The 14,175-nt window shown below is 43.5% G+C and overlaps 1 long non-coding RNA gene across 2 annotated transcripts in view; it reads right to left on the bottom strand.

Moving 5' to 3' along the window:
- Positions 1 to 14,175, bottom strand: part of LOC142107645 (uncharacterized) — a 176,111-nt gene that overhangs the window by 62,477 nt on the left and 99,459 nt on the right. The window contains exon 1 of one of the 2 annotated variants that reach the window (XR_012679990.1): positions 12,837 to 13,141. The exons of the other annotated variant lie outside the window; for it this stretch is intronic. This is a non-coding gene — a long non-coding RNA (uncharacterized LOC142107645). Of the gene's footprint in view, positions 1 to 12,836; positions 13,142 to 14,175 lie in introns of those variants that run through there. 2 annotated transcript variants of the gene reach the window in all.

The raw sequence follows: 14,175 nt of genomic DNA, 5'->3' as shown, positions 1-14,175 counted from the left end.
TTTAGACATAAAACCTCTTTGATACAGGCCTGAGGGCCCTAGGGGTTCTCTGCAGAAGTCCAACTTGTCTACTGCTGGGAACTGAGATTCACTGTTTTTTTGTTAATTACTGTCAGATTGTTGAATGTGCTCCTGTTAGCAGTGTTCTGGTGGAGCAGTGTTCTAGTAGTGCAGTTTTCTGGTGGAGCAGTGTTCTGGTGGAGCAGTGTTCTGGTGGAGCAGTGTTCTGGTGGAGTGGTGTACCGGTGGAACTTGTCACATGGGTTCCAGGCATGACACCACTAAGTTAAGAGGATGCAGAGTGGGTCCCACTTCAGAGCCAGTAAATGTGACATATGTTCTGTGTCATTTGAAGTGTATTCCATTGTCTTGTGATTCACCTGTGCTTTTGTGGGGTGTTTAGTTTAGTTTAGGTTTCCTCCAGGTGCGCCGGTTTTCTCCCACACTCCAAAAACATACTGGTAGGTTAATTGGCTGCTATCAAAATTGCCCCTAGTCTCTCTCTTTCTGTCTGTGTCTCTGTGTGTGTTAGGGAATTTAGACTGTAAGCCCCAATGGGGCAGGGACTGATGTGAATGAGTTCTCTGTACAGCGCTGCGGAATAAGTGGCGCTATATAAATAAATGGTGATAATGATGATGATGATGAAGTGCACTACAATCTAGTCTAGTCAGTAGGTGTGCCGCAGTGAGCACACAGTTGTTGGTAGGGTCACTGCACTTGGTTTGACTAGATTGGGTGGGCCACGGTAAACTATGATTAGCGTTAGTCAGCTGTCTGGAAGGGGCTTGTTCTGCTTGCCTCCACAACCGCTGAGTGATGAAGTGCGACGCCCCTGAGGGAACAGGAAGTGATGGGTGAGTGATCTTCATTTCTATCGTCCGGCTGTCTTGTTTGTTTGTTGGTTAGTTTGTTTCAAGTTTGCCCCGTGCAGGGTGCTGGGTGTTATGGAACAGTGTTTGCAGGAAGAAACCTTGGGTATGGTGAGACGGTGAGGAATCACTACAACTACAATAACTGACATATCCTTTTTACCCTTTTTCCCATTTTATAGGTCACAAAATTATCATTGATCATATCAGAGTAATATACAATGGATCTTTCAAATCCCCTACTATGCGCATGCTTTATGTTTGATGGACAGAATTGCATTTTTTTAAAGGATTACATAGAGAGGGTAGGACAAGGTTACAGGTAGCACAAGCTGTAGACCAGTTAAATAATACCCCTTTCAAATTGCCACCCCTACAATATCCTGGATATATGAACCCGAGATATTGTAGAGGGACAGAGCCTTCCACCCGAGCAAATTCCTGTGTAGACCGTGTTTACACTGAACCCGGCTCTGCCCGGGACTTCCTGACAACATCACAAGAGCAGCTCTGATTGGCTCCTCTTGTGATGATGATTTTTTTTTTTAAACTTTTCAATGATGTTTGGTGAGACCTGGGTTGAAAAACCTGACGGTCAGACCCGGGAATAACCCTCCAAGAGACCCGGGTCTAATTCCTGAGTCAGCCGACACGGGTAGATGCCCCTGGTCCCTTTCACACTGAGCCTCGTCCCGGGTCATCGGGGCTCGCCCCAGCAAAAAACCTGGATCTTTTAAGCAGTGTGAATGGGGTTTAAATTAGGGATGAGCGCGCTCGGATTTCTGAAATCCGAGCCCACCCGAACGTTGCGGATCCGAGTCGGATCCGAGACAGATCCGGGTATTGGCGCCAAATTCAAAAGTGAAACTGAGGCTCTGACTCATAATCCCGTTGTCGGATCTCGCGATACTCGGATCCTATAAATTCCCCGCTAGTCGCCGCCATCTTCACTCGGGCATTGATCAGGGTAGAGGGAGGGTGTGTTAGGTGGTCCTCTGTGCTGTTTAGTTCTGTGCTGTTTAGTTCTGTGCTGTTTAGTGCTGTGCTGTTTAGTGCTGTGCTGTTTAGTGCTGTGCTGTGCTGTGCTGTGCTGTGTTCTGCAGTATCAGTCCAGTGGTGCTGTGTGCTGTGCTCTGTCCTTCTGAGGTCAGTGGTGCTGCTGGGTCCTGTGCTGTGTCCTGTTCAGTCCAGTGGTGCTGTGTCCTGTGCTCTGTGCTTCTAAGGGCATAGTTATTTCCCCAATATTCCCCTGTGTTTAAAAAAATAAAAAAAAGTTTTTTTTATAAAATACCAAAAACTACTTTAATATTTTTTAATTACCACAAAATTTTCACAACCAATCCTGCAGTATAAGCCCATTGGTACTGCAATATTACCAAGTTCACACATTCAGCAGTAAAAGTCCAGTGGTACTGCAATATTACAAAGTTTACACATTCTGCAGTATCAGTCCAGTGGTGCTGTGTCCTGTGCTCTGTCCTGCTGAGTTCCGTAGTGCTGCTGGGTCCTGTGCCGTGTCCTGTTCAGTCCAGTGGTGCTGTGTCCTGTGCTCTGTGCTTCTAAGGGCATAGTTATTTCCCCATTATTCCCAAGTTTGTAAAAAATAAAAAAAAAGTAAAAAAAAATAAAAAAATTAAAAAAAAAAAAAAATATATAATAATTATAACCAAATTTGCAAAACCAATCCAGCATTATAAGTCCATTGGTACTGCAATATTACCAAGTTCACACATTCAGCAGTAAAAGTCCAGTGGTACTGCAATATTACAAAGTTTACACATTCTGCAGTATCAGTCCAGTGGTGCTGTGTCCTGTGCTCTGTCCTGCTGAGTTCCGTAGTGCTGCTGGGTCCTGTGCCGTGTCCTGTTCAGTCCAGTGGTGCTGTGTCCTGTGCTCTGTGCTTCTAAGGGCATAGTTATTTCCCCATTATTCCCAAGTTTGTAAAAAATAAAAAAAAAGTAAAAAAAAATAAAAAATTAAAAAAAAAAAAAATATATATAATAATTATAACCAAATTTGCAAAACCAATCCAGCATTATAAGTCCATTGGTACTGCAATATTACCAAGTTCACACATTCAGCAGTAAAAGTCCAGTGGTACTGCAATATTACAAAGTTTACACATTCTGCAGTATCAGTCCAGTGGTGCTGTGTCCTGTGCTCTGTCCTGCTGAGTTCCGTAGTGCTGCTGGGTCCTGTGCCGTGTCCTGTTCAGTCCAGTGGTGCTGTGTCCTGTGCTCTGTGCTTCTAAGGGCATAGTTATTTCCCCATTATTCCCAAGTTTGTAAAAAATAAAAAAAAAGTAAAAAAAAATAAAAAATTTAAAAAAAAAAAAATATATATAATAATTATAACCAAATTTGCAAAACCAATCCAGCATTATAAGTCCATTGGTACTGCAATATTACCAAGTTCACACATTCTGCAGTATCTTGTGCTACATATAATGGAGACCAAAAATTTGGAGGATAAAGTAGGGAAAGATCAAGACCCACTTCCTCCTAATGCTGAAGCTGCTGCCACTAGTCATGACATAGACGATGAAATGCCATCAACGTCGTCTTCCAAGCCCGATGCCCAATCTCGTAGTACCGGGCATGTAAAATCCAAAAAGCCCAAGTTAAGAAAAAGTAGCAAAAAGAGAAACTTAAAATCATCTGAGGAGAAACGTAAAGTTGCCAATATGCCATTTACGACACGGAGTGGCAAGGAACGGCTTAGGCCCTGGCCCGTGTTCATGACTAGTGGTTCAGCTTCACCCACGGATCTTAGCCCTCCTCCTCCTCCCCCCCCCTACAAAAAATTGAAGAGAGTTATGCTGTCAGCAACAAAACAGCAAACAACTCTGCCTTCTAAAGAGAAATTATCACAAATCCCCAAGGCGAGTCCAAGCGTGTTGGTGGTTGTCAAGCCTGACCTTCCCATCACTGTACGGGAAGAGGTGGCTCGGGAGGAGGCTATTGATGATGTAGCTGGCGCTGTGGAGGAACTTGATGATGAGGATGGTGATGTGGTTATTGTAAATGAGGCACCAGGGGGGGAAACAGCTGATGTCCATGGGATGAAAAAGCCCATCGTCATGCCTGGTCAGAAGACCAAAAAATGCACCTCTTCGGTCTGGAGTTATTTTTATCCAAATCCAGACAACCAATGTATGGCAATATGTAGCTTATGTAAAGCTCAAATAAGCAGGGGTAAGGATCTTGCCCACCTAGGAACATCCTCCCTTATACGTCACCTGAATAACCTTCATAGTTCAGTGGTTAGTTCAGGAACTGGGGCTAGGACCCTCATCGGTACAGGGACACCTAAATCCCGTGGTCCAGTTGGATACACACCAGCAACACCCTCCTCGTCAACTTCCTCCACAATCTCCATCAGATTCAGTCCTGCAGCCCAAGTCACCAGCCAGACTGAGTCCTCCTCAATACGGGATTCATCCGAGGAATCCTGCAGCGGTACGCCTACTACTGCCACTGCTGCTGTTGCTGCTGTTAGTCGGTCATCTTCCCAGAGGGGAAGTCGTAAGACCGCTAAGTCTTTCACCAAACAATTGACCGTCCAACAGTCGTTTGCCATGACCACCAAATACGATAGTAGTCACCCTATTGCAAAGCGTATAACTGCGGCTGTAACTGCAATGTTGGTGTTAGACGTGCGCCCGGTGTCCGCCATCAGTGGAGTGGGATTTAGAGGGTTGATGGAGGTATTGTGTCCCCGGTACCAAATCCCCTCGAGATTCCACTTCACTAGGCAGGCGATACCAAAAATGTACAGAGAAGTACGATCAAGTGTCCTCAGTGCTCTTAAAAATGCGGTTGTACCCACTGTCCACTTAACCACGGACATGTGGACAAGTGGTTCTGGGCAAACGAAGGACTATATGACTGTGACAGCCCACTGGGTAGATGCATCCCCTTCCGCAGCAACAGCAACAGCTGCATCAGTAGCAGCATCTACAAAATGGCTGCTCATGCAAAGGCAGGCAACATTGTGCATTACAGGCTTTAATAAGAGGCACAACGCTGCCAACATATTAGAGAAAATGAGGGAAATTATCTCCCAGTGGCTTACCCCACTTAGACTCTCATGGGGATTTGTGGTGTCAGACAATGCCAGTAACATTGTGCGGGCATTAAATATGGGCAATTTCCAGCACGTCCCATGTTTTGCCCACACCATTAATTTGGTGGTGCAGCATTACCTCAAGAGTGACAGGGGTGTGCAGGAGATGCTTGCGGTGGCCCGCAAAATTGCTGGACACTTTCGGCATTCAGCCAGTGCCTACCGCAGACTAGAGGCACATCAGAAAAGCTTGAACCTGCCCTGCCATCACCTCAAACAAGAGGTTGTGACGCGCTGGAACTCCACCCTCTATATGCTGCAGAGGATGGAGGAGCAGCAAAAGGCCATTCAGGCCTACACAGCCACCTACGACATAGGCAAAGGAGTGGGGATGCGCCTGAGTCAAGCGCAGTGGAGACTGATTTCCGTGTTGTGCAAGGTTCTGCAGCCATTTGAACTTGCCACACGAGAAGTCAGTTCCGACACTGCCAGCTTGAGTCAGGTCATTCCCCTGATCAGGCTGTTGCAGAAGCAGCTGGAGAAAGTGAGGGAGGAGCTGGTAAGCCATTGCGATTACAGCAAGCATGTAGCTCTTGTGGATGTAGCCCTTCGTACGCTTTGCCAGGATCCGAGGGTGGTCACTCTTTTAAAGTCAGAGGAATACATTCTGGCCACCGTGCTCGATCCTCGGTTTAAAGCGTATGTTGTGTCTCTGTTTCCGGCGGACACAAATCTACAGCGGTGCAAAGACCTGCTGGTCAGGAGATTGTCCTCTGAAGAGGACCGTGACATGCCAACAGCTCCACCCTCATTTTCTTCCACATCTATGGCTGCGAGGAAAAAGCTCAGTTTTCCCAAAAGAGGCACTGGCGGGGATGCTGATAACATCTGGTCCGGACTGAAGGACCTGCCAACCATTGCAGACATGTCTACTCTCGCTGCATTGGATGCTGTCACAATAGAAAAAATTGTGGATGATTACTTTGCTGACACCATCCAAGTAGACATGTCAGACAGTCCATATTGTTACTGGCAGGAAAAAAAGGCAGTTTGGAAGCCCCTGTACAAACTGGCTCTATTTTACCTGAGTTGTCCCCCCTCCAGTGTGTACTCGGAAAGAGTTTTTAGTGCAGCGGGGAACCTGGTCAGTGAGCGGCGAAGGAGGTTGCTTCCTCACAACGTTGAAAAAATGATGTTTATAAAAATGAATAATCAATTCCTCAATGAAGTACAGCACTGCCCTCCAGATACTACAGAGGGACCTGTGGTTGTGGAGTCCAGCGGGGACGAATTGATAATGTGTGATGAGGAGGAAGTAGACACTGTAGGGGGAGAGGAATCAGAGGTTGAGGATGAGGACGACATCTTGCCTCAGTAGAGCCTGTTTAGTCTGTACAGGGAGAGATGAATAGCTTTTTTGGTGTGGGGGCCCAAACAAACCAATCATTTCAGTCAAAGTTGTTTGGTAGGCCCTGTCGCTGAAATGATTGGTTTGTTAAAGTGTGCATGTCCTATTTCAACAGCAGACCTCTCAACTGCAGCTCATCCCTCCTCTGCGGGGATAATGTCTCCTGTGCTCTGACACGTCACTCTGTGTACTCTCAGCCTCAGGATCTGACACTACAGCTACCATGCCTCTTGTAGCAGCCCTCACTCCAGGGCCTCTTCCATGTGCAGTGTCCCCCTCTCTCTTGGGTTCACTATAGTGGCATGGAGTTCTCCCCCTCATCCAGGGCACACATTCCTTGCCCTGGCTCAGTCACCACGCTCAGACTTCCAGGCAATGCTGGGGGAGCCTGGGAGCTTCCACCCCAGGTCCCCAGCTACAACTCTCCTCTCCTGTGTCTTCTCTCTCTTTCTGACACTTGAAAGATCGTGCCTTTAAATGAAAAAGTCAGTCTTGATTGCACGACTATGTGCAAGTGCAACAGGGACATTTTTTTGGGTTTACAAAGTCAAACAGTAACACTACGACCCTGTCTGTCTGGGGTCTGTCAATGACGAATTGTCTGGAGCATGTTTTGAGGAGGTATTGTGGCCCCGGTATCAAATTGGGTACCGGGGCCACCCCACTATGCAGTCCAGATACTTGTTTGGTGGAATTCCGACACGTGGAGGGTTTTTTAATTATATTGTGGCCTCGGTACCAAATTGTGTACCGGGGCCACCACACTACGCAGTCAAGATACTTGTTTGGTGGAATTCAGACCAGTTGAGGGTTTTATTATTATATTGTGTGGACCACTCTATCTATACCACACTACAACTCTATACCACTCTATTTCCTACTTTAATTCTATTTAATTCTATTTCCTACTTTAATTCTATTACTAATTAATTACCATAAAGAGGAACCAAAAAAACCAATTTTACCAAAAGTATAATATGACTTAGACTTACAAACACTACACTTGAAAGATCGTGCCTTTAAATGAAAAAGTCAGTCTTGATTGCACGACTATGTGCAAGTGCAACAGGGACATTTTTTTGGGTTTACAAAGTCAAACAATAACACTACGACCCTGTCTGTCTGGGGTCTGTCAATGACGAATTGTCTGGAGCATGTTTTGAGGAGGTATTGTGGCCCCGGTATCAAATTGGGTACCGGGGCCACCCCACTATGCAGTCCAGATACTTGTTTGGTGGAATTCCGACACGTGGAGGGTTTTTTAATTATATTGTGGCCTCGGTACCAAATTGTGTACCGGGGCCACCACACTACGCAGTCAAGATACTTGTTTGGTGGAATTCAGACCAGTTGAGGGTTTTATTATTATATTGTGTGGACCACTCTATCTATACCACACTACAACTCTATACCACTCTATTTCCTACTTTAATTCTATTTAATTCTATTTCCTACTTTAATTCTATTACTAATTAATTAACATAAAGAGGAACCAAAAAAACCAATTTTACCAAAAGTATAATATGACTTAGACTTACAAACACTACACTTGAAAGATCGGGCCTTTAAATGAAAAAGTAAGTCTTCATTGCACGACTATGTGCAACAGGGACAGTTTTTTTCTTTACAAAGTCAACTAATAACACTTGGACCCTGTCTGTCTTTAACATACTTAATGGGATCTCAATGACGAATTGTCTGTAGCATGTTTGGAGGAGGTATTGTGGCCCCGGTATCAAGTTGGGTACCGGGGCCACCCCACTACGCAGTCCAGATACTTGTTTGGTGGAATTCTGACACGTGGAGGGTGTATTTATTTTATTGTGGCCCCGGTATCAAGTTGGGTACCGGGGCCACCCCACTACGCAGTCCAGATACTTGTTTGGTGGAATTCTGACACGTGGAGGGTGTATTTATTTTATTGTGGCCCCGGTATCAAGTTGGGTACCGGGGCCACCCCACTACGCAGTCCAGATACTTGTTTGGTGGAATTCTGACACGTGGAGGGTGTATTTATTTTATTGTGGCCCCGGTATCAAGTTGGGTACCGGGGCCACCCCACTACGCAGTCCAGATACTTGTTTGGTGGAATTCTGACACGTGGAGGGTGTATTTATTTTATTGTGGCCCCGGTATCAAGTTGGGTACCGGGGCCACCCCACTACGCAGTCCAGATACTTGTTTGGTGGAATTCTGACACGTGGAGGGTGTATTTATTTTATTGTGGCCCCGGTATCAAGTTGGGTACCGGGGCCACCCCACTACGCAGTCCAGATACTTGTTTGGTGGAATTCTGACACGTGGAGGGTGTATTTATTTTATTGTGGCCCCGGTACCAAATTGTGTACCGGGGCCACCACACTACGCAGTCAAGATAGATAGATGCGTATCATAGATAAAGTACATTCAGTGGTGTGGGGCAAATTGAAAAATATTCAAAATGCACTGACATTATCAAAAACAAGAGGTTGTCACATGCTAAAACTCCAACATGTATATGATGGAGAGGATGGAGGAGCAGCCGTATGTGTAGTGTAATGCAGACCTGTTGAAGGTTTTTTATATATTTTATTGTGGTGCCCAGTGCCCACTCCTCTACGCAGTCCAGGTACATTTATTGGTGCGAATCAAACAAGTTGATGGTTTTCTTATTATATATATTGTGGTGACCCACTCCTCTACGCAGTCCAGGTACATTTATTGGTGCGAATCAAACAAGTTGATGGTTTTCTTATTATATATATTGTGGTGACCCACTCCTCTACGCAGTCCAGGTACATTTATTGGTGCGATTCATAAAAGTTCAGGGTTTTTAAGATATTGTGGTGACCCACTCCTCTACGCAGTCCAGGTACATTTATTGGTGCGATTCATAAAAGTTCAGGGTTTTTAATATATTGTGGTGACCCACTCCTCTACGCAGTCCAGGTACATTTATTGGTGCGAATCAAACAAGTTGATGGTTTTCTTATTATATATATTGTGGTGACCCACTCCTCTACGCAGTCCAGGTACATTTATTGGTGCGATTCATAAAAGTTCAGGGTTTTTAAGATATTGTGGTGACCCACTCCTCTACGCAGTCCAGGTACATTTATTGGTGCGAATCAAACAAGTTGATGGTTTTCTTATTATATATATTGTGGTGACCCACTCCTCTACGCAGTCCAGGTACATTTATTGGTGCGATTCATAAAAGTTCAGGGTTTTTAATATATTGTGGTGACCCACTCCTCTACGCAGTCCAGGTACATTTATTGGTGCGAATCAAACAAGTTGATGGTTTTCTTATTATATATATTGTGGTGACCCACTCCTCTACGCAGTCCAGGTACATTTATTGGTGCGATTCATAAAAGTTCAGGGTTTTTAAGATATTGTGGTGACCCACTCCTCTACGCAGTCCAGGTACATTTATTGGTGCGAATCAAACAAGTTGATGGTTTTCTTATTATATATATTGTGGTGACCCACTCCTCTACGCAGTCCAGGTACATTTATTGGTGCGATTCATAAAAGTTCAGGGTTTTTAATATATTGTGGTGACCCACTCCTCTACGCAGTCCAGGTACATTTATTGGTGCGATTCATAAAAGTTCAGGGTTTTTAAGATATTGTGGTGACCCACTCCTCTACGCAGTCCAGGTACATTTATTGGTGCGAATCAAACAAGTTGATGGTTTTCTTATTATATATATTGTGGTGACCCACTCCTCTACGCAGTCCAGGTACATTTATTGGTGCGATTCATAAAAGTTCAGGGTTTTTAATATATTGTGGTGACCCACTCCTCTACGCAGTCCAGGTACATTTATTGGTGCGAATCAAACCAGTTGATGGTTTTCTTATTATATATATTGTGGTGACCCACTCCTCTACGCAGTCCAGGTACATTTATTGGTGCGATTCATAAAAGTTCAGGGTTTTTAATATATTGTGGTGACCCACTCCTCTACGCAGTCCAGGTACAATTATTGGTGCGAATCATAAAAGTTCAGGGTTTTTAATATATATTGTGGTGACCCACTCCTCTACGCAGTCCAGAAAGATACCTTGTTGCAACGTTTTGGACTAATAACTATATTGTGAGGTGTTCAGAATACACTGTAAATTAGTGGAAATGCTTGTTATTGAATGTTATTGAGGTTAATAATAGCCTAGGAGTGAAAATAAGCCCAAAAACTTGATTTTTAAACTTTTTATGTTTTTTTCAAAAAAAATCCGAATCCAATACCTTAAATCCGAACCGAGACCTTTCGTCAAGTGTTTTGCGAGACAAATCCGAACCTCAAAAATAACGAAAATCCGGATCCAAAACACAAAACACGAGACCTCAAAAGTCGCCGGTGCACATCCCTAGTTTAAATGGCTGATAGGGAATTCTACTCCTTTGAATACCTTGATAGGAGGAGGGGAGGACAGAGACACTGATGCCTGTAATGAGTTAGAAAAAGATATGCCAATCACCAGAAATAATATTTTATAGAAGACAAAAAGCCAGGGAATATTAACTGCATTCCCATACATGTACTAACAGGTGTCCAGAATTCTAGCCCTATTGCACCTCTCATTTGACCTACTTAAACCAGGTTCATTTGTACTTGTCTATCTCTCTTTCCTCTAATTCCCTGCTAGAACCTCTACTCATCAATCCACAGAAACAGCCTTTACTAAAGTAGTCAATAATCTATTCATTGCTAAATCCAAAGGCCACTACTCCATAATTATTCTACTCTCTGCTACTCCAAACTTCCTTCTGTGAGAATCCAAGGTCCGTAGAATGCATGACCAAGGGGTATATTTACTAAACTGCGGGTTTGAAAAAGTGGAGATGTTGCCTATAGCAACCAATCAGATTCTAGCTGTCATTTTATAGAATGTACTAAATAAATGAAAGCTAGAATCTGATTGGTTGCTATAGGCAACATCTACACTTTTTCAAACCTGCAGTTTAGTAAATCTAGCTCCAAGTGTCAATCAATGAAACATTGTGAGACAATACACATGGTAAAAGCATCATCCAATAACAATTTCTAATACAATACATATGCATCAATACATACAGGTATGTGGTATCACAATGTAATACACAATAAAGTGCTATTTCAAGGGCTATTCTCGTAGCTCTAGATAAATTACCATCAAAGTGAATTTATGGTAAAACACCCAATATTCTTCTTTTGTAGTCCTTACACATTTCTGGAAATAGTTTTCATAGAGGATGGATGTATCATATTGTTACACTTAAAAATACAGTAAATTTGCTCACATGTACAATAGAGGAAGATCCGATAGTACCTTCACTAAACATGGGTGATTTTCTCTACACTCAGATTTACGTAGAAAAGCAAAAACCACCATCTCAATGTACCAACAAATTAACAAAAATGATTTATATTAAAGGCCTTAATCTTGCCCATAGGGCACAAAGTACATAATTTGCCTATCCGTTTGCTTCCCGTTAAAATAGCATCCTTTCCTATAACCACCCCCCTATGGAAAAGGTCAACCCATTTCTCCACCGACCATCTCAACTGAGTGACATCTCAACTGAGTGTTTGGCCTGGTTAAAACATCTTGGGATATATTTACTAAACTGAGGGTTTGAAAAAGTGGAGATGTTGCCTAATGCAACCAATCAGATTCTAGCTATCATTTTCTAGAAAGCACTAAATAAATGATAACTAGAATCTGATTGGCTGCTATAGGCAACATCTCCACTTTTTCAAACCCGCAGTTTAGTAAATCTAGCATCTAGAGACTGTGCTAACTGGGAAGTAAAAGAGTCCTAGAAGGAAGGTTTAGGATTGTCCAGGTTAAAATGCATTTAACTCATCGCAGGCAATTGCAGAACATTCAACATTTCATCTGAGGGCATGTGCGGAAGAGCTAAATGACATTATAAATATATATCTACTAAGTCACCAAATGGCCAACGAGAACCCCTTTATTTTGATAGTGAATATACATTTGCCATTAGGCTTGATAAAATACAGAAGCTTTCATATTCATTCTCGCGTATTAATGAAACTACCAAAACAAATGTTTTAAAAGAAATAAGTCCTACGACATATGCACAATCCCTGCAGAAAGCACCTGTCAGCTTCAGAGGTGAATTCACAAACAGCCAATCAGAAGCTGCTTGCTACTCTCCGTGCACACTCAGCATCAGACCCTAACACTGAGGAAACACAACCAGGCATATTAGCCATAGCTACATCCCTATAAAGGTTATAGCTAACCCTAAATTTAAATGCTACAGACATTTCATGATTGTTGCAACCTTATAGTCAAAATATCTGATTTAATTTAGCATAAAAAAATGCTCCCATGACACTAATATTCTCTCAGTATTAATTAGTTCTAACAAGTTCCTTGTAATAGTTGAATACACATTTGTCTATATTACTCCTTAATTTGTTTTTTTTTTTTCCATGCAAAGGAAAATACATTTTCGGTACAGTCGTACTTTGGGAACATATACAACTTACTCCGCTTGAATTGGCAGGGGGGGGCCTGTAGAGCGCTGTGTCACAATGTTTTTCCAAGGCAAAGTGGCTCATGCATGACTTATAAATGTCAGACTAATCCAGCTGGGGTTGTTTTAAGTAGATTCCCTGCTCTCTGTCCTCTCACAGCACAGCGCAGGGAAACAAGCTGGATACAGGACAAATTGTCAAGCCGTATCTAAGCACAGACAGGACGGGGCTTATCATGGGAAGTGACAAGTCAGTAGGGACTTTAAAGGACCTTGTGGTTTTTCTGTAGCAATGCTACCACCTCCGGCACAGATAAACGGCCCCCATCAGTCATTCACTAAGTCTTAACAGACAAGCTGTGATTTTTCTTCCAATAACACGTTGTTGACAGCGAAGTGGAACAGAAGCACCATTTAATATCAGCAGGCCCGTCTCTGCTTGCCAGCTCATTACCAGTTTTAAATCGACTAACCAGGTGTTAGCTCTTTGGGGAAACGGCAAAGGGAGGACACGGCACAAAGCTGATTGTACAGCTATTGGCAACGGGCTTCTCGCTCTTATCACCTGTTAACAACAGGTACTGAAAATATCCCGTCCAATTTTTTACACTTTTGTTTGTATGTCCATCATGTTGCACCCTAGTGGTTTTGCTGGAGATTTAACGTGTTAAGCTGTTAGCCTACAAAGTACAACACAACGGTATTGTGTTCTTTCACTATACCCGCTAGGAAGACAGCACATTCAGTGCTGTAATGGAGAGCTCACATTCCAGAGCGTAAAGAGCCTTAGGCTGTGCACACATTGGGCTAAATAACAGCAGTCAGCTGTGTCCACTGCAAGCTGAACTCAGCCAGAGCAGCTGTCTTTATAGAGATCATTTGTGGCTAATATAATCGCGGCTTCTCTACTAAAACGAAGAGCAGGACACATCTGAAATGCAACATGTACTATCTGCCGCTTATATGAGTTTAGAGGTTGTGTAAATCATATATGTATAGAGATCAGTGATTAGATGTTCTAGCGCTGTCTACGTCTACTTTTAGTCTGTCAATGGCCTAAGCCACTGAGCCAATGTCTAAACAGCCAACATATTAGCTGATAAGGAGGTTGTATAGAGGCTGGTTGCCCATTGACCTTAGGAAAACGTTACTAACACGGCAGCACTGATTCGTCAAGGCACGTAGCTGATGATTTCGAGTGTACCAGAGGAAAATGCAGGATTTGTAGAGGGGGTTTCCACATCACGCCACCAGTGGGCTTGGCCAGCATGCATGGGGGCGGGGCTATAATTTTAGACAGTGCTTGGCTGCTCTCAAACTTCTTCCTATCCCCATAATATACATGGGCAATG

This window comes from Mixophyes fleayi, chromosome 11 (genome assembly GCF_038048845.1).
Source record: "Mixophyes fleayi isolate aMixFle1 chromosome 11, aMixFle1.hap1, whole genome shotgun sequence".
Taxonomy (NCBI): domain Eukaryota; kingdom Metazoa; phylum Chordata; class Amphibia; order Anura; family Limnodynastidae; genus Mixophyes; species Mixophyes fleayi.
This window is presented reverse-complemented; position numbering and strand designations above follow the sequence as displayed.